The sequence below is a fragment of the Pinus tabuliformis genome, chromosome 9 (genome assembly GCF_031772625.1).
Source record: "Pinus tabuliformis cultivar Carrire ecotype Pingquan chromosome 9, CPIR1, whole genome shotgun sequence".
Taxonomy (NCBI): Eukaryota; Viridiplantae; Streptophyta; class Pinopsida; order Pinales; family Pinaceae; genus Pinus; species Pinus tabuliformis.
Window position 1 is genome coordinate 177,121,432 of NC_142307.1, and position 8,902 is coordinate 177,130,333.

Below are 8,902 nucleotides of genomic sequence, written 5' to 3' on the forward strand. Positions count from 1 at the left end.
ATTCTTAATTGACCATTGGAACAATATATATGCAAATTTAAAATCACATAAAAAAATGTACATAGGATACCTCGTACGTGTTTCTGTTTTCAACTATGTTAATCTTTGGACTTGGTAGAACATAGTCCATCAAATAATTTTCATGAATTGCCACACCATGGTAATTTTAATCAGCCATGAATATTTCGAATAAATCTGAGAAATGCCACTTGTGTGCCCCGCTGGTGCAGAGAAAAGAGATATTATTGGTGCAGATTGAGATCAACATCCTTGAGCAGTTGCCATGCTATTCTTTTCTGTGTCATTCCAATTTTCTCTGTATTATGACTCATGGTTATTCATGACGAAAATGATACACTAATAGTCTATAGGGGACAAGCTGTTACTCTCACCAAATATCTAAATTTGAAAAAAACTAACTCTTTTTTTTTTTTTTTTTGTCAAAAAAAAAACTAACTCTTACCTAAACAAAACAATTTTAATAAATAACAAATTTAATATTATATATAATATATATTTCATTTTATCACAATAAAATTTTTAAATCATCTTTATAATATAAATTTATTATTTTTATCCTTTACTTTATACCATTTTTATGAAAATATTTAACTATATAACTGAAAAATAATATATTTAAGATTATATAAGAAATCAAATACTTGTTAATTCAGACAGTGTGCTTATTACCATCAATCGACCAAATATCAGCTAAAGTTGAGACAATGTTACCCACCTACCTGCAAAATACACCAGCCATTGGGAATACTTATTAGTTTTCACCCGAAATAAAGAAGCATAACAAAACAACAAAACTTAAACTAATTGATAGGTGGGTCCCCTCTCACCTGTGTGACAAGAAGCTCACTATGATATTCTATTTTGTTTCTACATCCAAAGGTTGCTATAAAAAAATTTAGGATTTCTGATTACAGTTTGTATCATAAGTATGTTGACGTTCGACGTATAGCACAAAACATTGTGAATGTTTGGGATGAGCAAGTGCTATGACTCATGTAAATTGGGGGATTTTCTAAATTATATCTCACATGGTGTAGTATTATTTAGTATACGGCGATAAAATTTAGTTAATTTACATTTATAAAGTGTTTATGATTATTATAAAATAAATGTATACAGTGTAGGTATATAGGTAAAACTCAAATTTTATGGTATTTAATAAATGTAAAATTTTATTTTTTAAAACTTTATAAAAATTATCATCCGAAGAATTACTAATATAAATTTTTCTACGATATTTAAAATTTAATAAGATAAGAAAATTTAATTTTAAAATACAAATTTTCATAATCTAATACCTTCTTTCATTAAATATTAACATCATAGAAAATTCTGGGTAAATATATATATGACACTTAAGGATAAGTTCCACAACATCAATATAACTAGTCTTTAATTCGAATGACAAGTTTTCATCCAAAACCTTGAAGGGTTTCATAATAACCTAAATTATTTGTGAATTTCCAATAAAAACTTATGAATTTATATATCGAGACATCTATAAAAAAGCCTCCTAATAAAGTTTTTGGAAGATGCTACATACTCATCATGATTAAGCATGCAAATTTGAGCAATAACATTTCTTATTTTTCATACCTTGGAAACGTATCAACCATACATTGATCCTAATTATATTTCTAGTTCTAGATGATCAATACTAATGTTAATTAAGAATTTTTGCAAATTCGAACAATAGGAGTTGTTATTTTATGTACCACGCAAAACTATCAACCATACATTGATATATTGAAACTTAATTTAATATGTTGAAAAAATGTAGCAAAAAGGCTCAATTTCAATTTAGCCTTGGTCAAATTGACTAAATTGAATTTCCACATCAGTAGGACACCTTGGTGGCTGTTAACTAGTGTCACATTGATCTTGTCACTTAGTTAGCTCAGTAAATTCGAGTTAGAGGGCTTGGAGTTCAATTATGCATGTGTGATTGCTAAATTTTAGTAATCCAGTTCAATTATTTTCAGTTGTAGTTAGTTAACTTGACTCTAACTATTGCTAGAGTCAATTGAAGGTCAATTCTGTAGTGGGACAATAGTCTAACTCGGAGGTATGTTAGTTAGCTGATTAATTAGCTCAAAATAGCTAGTGCATGTAGGGAATTCAAGTTCCTCACCTGAAGTGGAGATGCCAAGGTAGTGTAACATAAGTTATTGGCTAGTTTTGAGCATAAAGGTGTGGCATGAGTCATAAGATCAATTCTTGGGAATTGCACAATCAATTTGGAGAAAATTCCAAATTTTTAGGGGCTAATTTCCTCATGATTTTCACAAGAAAGTATGAGGCTTGGTGAGCGAATAATTGGCTAAGTGTTGGCAAGAGTTTGTCAACGAGTAGAGAGAACAACTATTCTTTTGCAAGTTGAGCTCAGAGTTGGAACTAGCATTTGTAATAGTTTCTATATTCACCTAATTAAAGTAAAGAGGCTTGAGGGGTTTCTCCTTGTTGGTACCCTAAAAATCATTGTGTATTTGTGGTTTTTATTATTGCATTTATGTGCAGGTTGTTCTAAATTGTGGTTTTCATTCCACATATCAGTAGAGTAGAATTGTGTCTCTTGTTTTTCAGTTTGAAATCTTGATCAATTGCAATTTATATAAAATTTTTACATATCAAAGCCCTTCAATCACATTAAAACCAATATTTCAAACTTGTCTCTCAAGAATTTCAATTTGGAAGCTTCATATTGACTTTGGCCATACCTTTATAGCTCATCTCCAAAATCTCCCATGTTGTTTTTGTTGAAGACATGATCATAATCTTATGGAACACTACTTGGTCCACTCATCGTTGATAAGTTGCAACGCTTGTGCATTCTTCTTTTTGTTTATCCTTAATTTCTCCCTCTCTGCATGTGTGAGGGCTCGTTCTTCTTTTGCATCATTAGGTTATGAAAATCTAACCCTAATGTACTCCTAGACATCATGAGTGTTTAACGTGGTCTTTATATTAGTGACCCACATGTCATAATTCTTCCCTATAAATGATAAAAACTGTGACTCTAAACTTAATGAAACCATATTAAAAAAAATACTCTTAAAAGAACTTCCTTTAACCCCAAAAAAAATAAATTATAAAAACTTTTTTCACAAACCCTTTACTTTTTTAATGAGGAAAAACCTAAATTACACTTTATTAAAAAACATATAAATCCCTTTATTAAACTTTATGAACCTTTTTCAACTTTTTCACAAAAGTCTTTTAAAACCTTTATAAAACCCTTTTAATAAAAAGTTTACATCCTTTATAAAAAGTTTTGAATACTCTTCACCCACGTGAGTCTTTCATAAAGGCTCAAATGCTCGGCAACCAATAAACCCCATGCTATCGGGCCATAAATGAGCGACGGCTGTATATGCCCACCGTTCGATTTTGCTAAGGACGAAATCGAACGGTGGGCATATAAAGCCGCTGTTCATTTATGGCCCGATAGCATGGGAAATATGGCTCGCCCAAATACTCAAACCCACGTCATTCTTTAACTTCAAAACTTTTAAACGTTATAAATTCATGCACAAGACTTTGACTTTTCCTTTTTTAAAATGCACATTGGCTCATCGCACTTTTCGATGGAGGGGATGTGCGATGAATCACAAGTGTTTCCTTAGTAAACACACCTTTTATACATCAAATGGGCAGCAGTCGCACCATAACTATGCAACCTTTCTGTGATGTGATTTCTTTAAAAAAAATTGCCAGTTTTTTCTAATTGGCTTTCTATTTGTTACAGATTTGTTAGCTCTATAGGCTCCATGAAACTTGTATTCTCTCCTTGGTTTTGATATTAATTTGTTGGAAAGGGAGTGGTAAAAACAAAATAAATTCACACACAAACAATAACACGAGTTGTGGCTTTTCTCTATTGATAACACAAGCTTGATGATTACAATGAACCTAATGAGGGGTATTTATAATTTTTGAACTAGCGACTCACCCAAACTAACTTCAACATACAAAAAAACACTCTAAATTCGACTTTACCATAATAACACTAAACTCACTCACGCTTGACTTAGTTAACTGACACTCTAAATTTAGAAAAAAAATTGCATGCACAAGTAATTAGTTATCTTTAACAACATATATGCCTCTATATTGTAAGCATATCACCTAGGAACATAATGCTCGTAGGAGGGAAATGAATGACCCTCTTGCTAATATCACATTGAATCTTTGAATCACAATACCGAAGACTTTTAGCTCATCATTATCAAAAGTTTAAACCATGTAAATGAGCATAATAGGAAATGTGACTTTGCAGGAGTAGTGGGTCTTTGAATTGGCTAGACTTCTCAAAAAGGTGTGTTCTCTTATACTTGAAAAGTTCAAATAGAATAACACAGGGAAAATGTAATCGAGGAATAACTAAGAATAGGTTTAACCCATTGCAAGCACAATAAATTGATATTAGATTCACTTTGTTTACTATGTACATGTGTGCTGTGAAGTGCTTGGAACATACCCTAATGATATTTCTTATATGGTGATAAAATTTGGTTGCAAATAATTGGTGTGTCAAACCAAGGCTTTTCATAGGAACTTCGAGTCTTTCCAGTTGGTTCCTCGTATCAAAATAAAGTCGAAACCACTTTCTTTCTAGGTTCAACCAACTACCCAAAGCTTGACCCAACTTTCAAAGGAACGTGGTGTGACTTTACAAACTTACCTACCAATAATTAAACAATTTAAACATCGATTGCAAAATGGTGACATGTGAGGCATATTGATTTTCATATCAACATTACCTTGTGCTTGGTATCAAATGGACTGTAGTGTATATTAATGTCCCGGTATTTTTTTAGTACCATGTACAATGATAGTTTGATACACATATTTAGAGAAAACCATAGATTTATCAAATATCTTGATGCCTTCAAATCACTGTGAAAAAATTCTTCATTTCATAAGTCATTTCATGTGAGTTGATTCGATTCCATTTAATCACCTTTAAAGCAAGCAAAAAATGCATAATAACCATATCAAAACTTTAATTACATCGTAGGCATGCTCTATATTGGAATTGGGCTTGAGGAATTTTCTTTTTTACATAAATGGGTGGACAAGATTTGATTTCAAGAGAGTTTTGTTAGTATAATACATCATCCAACACATGATATGAAAAGTAGTTGAACATGTTTTCAGTTTCAAAACAAAGAATAATAGAGTTAATTTAAAATTGATTTATTTCGGCACCTGTTACCTAAATAATGAATACTTATCACATCTTCATGTATGTTTATTTTATCTTTATCATTATGTGATTACACAAATATTGATATCGCACAATTTCTTTGAGTGGATATTAATCTTTTTATTAAATTGATGAATCCAATTTGATTTTAGCAGAATATTCCTCCAAAGGGTTGTGATTTCATTAAGGCTTATCATCTCACACATTACATGATTTAATTTATTAATTTTTATTCGCCTCCTCCATCTTCCATTCGCTCGCCATGCTCAATGCTATGGGTGGATGTCTGGGTGATGATTTGTAAGTTTGGATGTGTGGGTGATGGATCGTTTCACTACATTGTGTTTGCACTATCGAGGCATTCAATTTGATGGCCTTGGAACAAACTCTTGAACTTCAACATCTTCAAATGTTGAAGCCAAGAGTATCGTGTCGAAGGTGCTAACTATGTCATTGGGGTAGCTTGGATTAGAAATTACTGATGAAGTCATGGGCTATTAGGAATGGAACCATGGACGGTGACAGTCTACGTAAATTATAATTTCTATATTCTTATATTTTTAGTTTATTCTTATCTATATTCCTAGTTTTTGGGCACAACAAGAAATAATAAAAGTAATATACTGTAATGATTTGAATGTTTTCCTAACTTGTAGTAGAAATTATGTGGAAGTTTTCCACTTATTATGTAGAAATTTGATAGAAATTGCAATTGCTCAAGATTTCAAAATGAAAAACAGGAGACACAAGTCTACTCTACTGATCTAAGGAATGGAAACCAAAATTTAGAACAACATGCATAGATATGCAATAAGAAAAAACACAAATACACAATTATTCTAGGGGAACCCAACTTGGGAAATCCCCTCAAGCCTCTTTACATTACTCAATTGAATAAATAAACTATTACAATTTATAGCTCTAACTTTGAGCCTAACATGAAAACTAATAATTTCCCTCTCTTCTCAATGACAAACACTGGCCAACACCTAGCTCATTATTTTCTCACCAAGCCTCCTATTTCCTTGCACAAATCTAGAGGAAATTAACCCTTAAAAAATAGGAATTTCCTCCAAATTGATTATGAAATTCCCAAGGATTGATCTTCTTACTCATGCAACACTCAAAAATAGTCTAAAACTAATTTTACACTTTCTTTCATCTCCACTTTAGTTGAGGAACTTGAATTCCTTACATGCACTAGCTATTTTGGGATGATTTATCAGTTAGCTGATAGATCCTTGAGTTAGACTATTGTCCCACTGCACAACTGACCTTCAACTAACTCTATCAATAGTTAGAGGTCAATCAATTGAATACAACTGAAAATAACTGAACTGGATTGCTAAACTTTAGCAATCACACATGAATAACTGAACTACAAGCCCTCTAACTCAAGTTTACTAAGCTAATTGAGTGACAATATCCATATCACACTAGTTAACTGCCTTCAAGTTGTTGTGATGATGTGTAAATTTTATTTACTCAATTTGAATTTAGCCTTTCTCAAATTGAGTATTTCTTGCTACATTTTTTCAACACTCCCTCCTAGCAAGAAAGGGATTTTTCAGCACCCCTATCTTGCACCTATGGAATTTGAATTTACCTCTTGACAATGGCTTTGTCAAGATGTCAACTCTTGCTCCTCAGTTGGAATGTATTGTAAAAACTTAATTCTCCTCTACACACAGTTGCACAAATAATGGTATTGGATATCAATGTCCTTGGATTTGTTATGAAATACTAGATTCTCGTAGAGCTTAATGCAACTCGGATTATCACAATATATCATTTTCGAGTCCATCTCCTAACTGATAATACCCACAAGTATTTTCCTCATCCATATGGCCTCACATGTTTCTTGAATTGTAGCCATGTATTCAACCTCTTTTGAGTTGAGCACCACAAATCTCTGCTTCCTATTATATCAGGAAATAGTTTCATACACAACACTGAAAATAACACCTAAAATAATTTTCTTGTCCGATGGGCTCCCTACCCAATCTTCATCAGTCAAGCCTTGGAGCTTCACTCTCCTTGTCCTCATGTACCATAATCCATACTTGGCAGTGCCTTGGGGTATTTTAACTCATGCTTTGTTTCCTTCCAATACGTCTTGGTAGGCCTCACCATACCTTGACTTAGTTGGTTCACTGCATAGAAAATTCTAGGCCTTGTGTTCACAAGATACATCAAAGATGCCACAAGTTGCCTATAATAATAGCATCAAAATTTTCACCTCAAGTGGCATTCTCTTTCCTCTAGTTTGTAGCTAGAGGTGTGTCCATGGGATTACAATTTTCCATTTGAAATATCTAAAGTATTTCAGAGTCATACATCCCCCGAGAAACACAATTCACCATCACCCTGCCATACTTCCAACCCCAGGAAGTAATGCATTAGGCCCATGTCTTTCATGTCAATTTCCCTTGCAATAGCAAGAGTGGATCATCAACTCATCTCCTTTCAATATTAAATCACCAACACACAAAACAAGAATAAGAAACTCACCATCTACCATAATGTGATAGAGGCTGACATTTGATTCACATTTAATTAATCCAAATCCACTTAGGTAACTGTCGATCCACGTATACCATGCTCAATGTGCCTATTTGAGACCATACAAATCTCTCTTGATTTTGCACACATGTGACTCTCGATCATATGTCTCAAATCCTTCTGGCTACTCTATGTGAATTTCATCCTCAACAACACCATTGAAAAAGGCAGCCTTCACATCCATCTGGTGGATTTTCTACCCCATCTATGCAACCAATGCTAGAATGGATCTGATTAAGGAATATATTACAACTAGTCCAAAAGTTTCCTCACTGTCCACTCCCTCTATTTGAGAGAATCCTTTGGCCAAAATATGGCCTTCTACTCCTTTATTATCCTGTCATCTGCATGCTTTACTTTTTAGACACATCTTGAACCAACCACTGATTTCCCTTTTGGTCTTGGAACCACCTCCCATACATTTTTCTTTGTGATGGATTCATTTTCTTCCCCCATGGCATCAGCCCAAACAAGTTGAGAAATTTCTTCCTCAAATGAATAATCTTTGCTTCAATGAGATTTGTAATGAGAACCATGTAACCAGTGTCACTATCAGGTGACCTCCTTTGCCTGCATTGTGATGTGGGGGCTCAAACATTATCCCTTGTATCCTGCAATAATATATCATCTTCTATGGTTCTCTTTCTCCCCTCTCTAAAAGATTTAGGTTGAGTGGGTTTCTCCACTCTGCCTCTTATCTTCTCCACTGCATGTGACTACTCCACAACCTCCTGAAGCTCATCTTGAGGATCCTCCTTTGGAGCTAAAATATCCTACTCTGGTGAGATCCTCGGGTCTTGTTCCAAAGAGCATATCACAAACTTCTCCTCATTGAAATTGACATCTCTCCTCACAATTGTCATCCTTAGTGAAGGTAAATACACATGGTAATTTTGTAGAGTTTTTGTGTGTCCTACAAAAACTCCCAATGTTTCTATAGGCTCAAGATTCTTCCTCGAATCATTGGAGACATGACAATAAACTAAAGCTCCAAAAATTATAAAATGAGACACATCAGGCTTTCTCCTAGGGAAATCTTCCTCCAAGTATTCTATGAGGACTTCACTTATGCAAGTAGACTATTGTGTTGTGTGGTTTTTCCCACATATGCAA

The 8,902-nt window shown here is 33.4% G+C and overlaps 1 non-coding gene across 1 annotated transcript; it reads right to left on the reverse strand.

The window, feature by feature from the left end:
- Positions 1 to 233: 233 nt before the first annotated feature.
- On the reverse strand, positions 234 to 338 carry LOC149147682 (U6 spliceosomal RNA). Its single transcript, XR_016263866.1, has one exon. It is a non-coding gene; the product is annotated as a U6 spliceosomal RNA (small nuclear RNA).
- Positions 339 to 8,902: the final 8,564 nt, after the last annotated feature.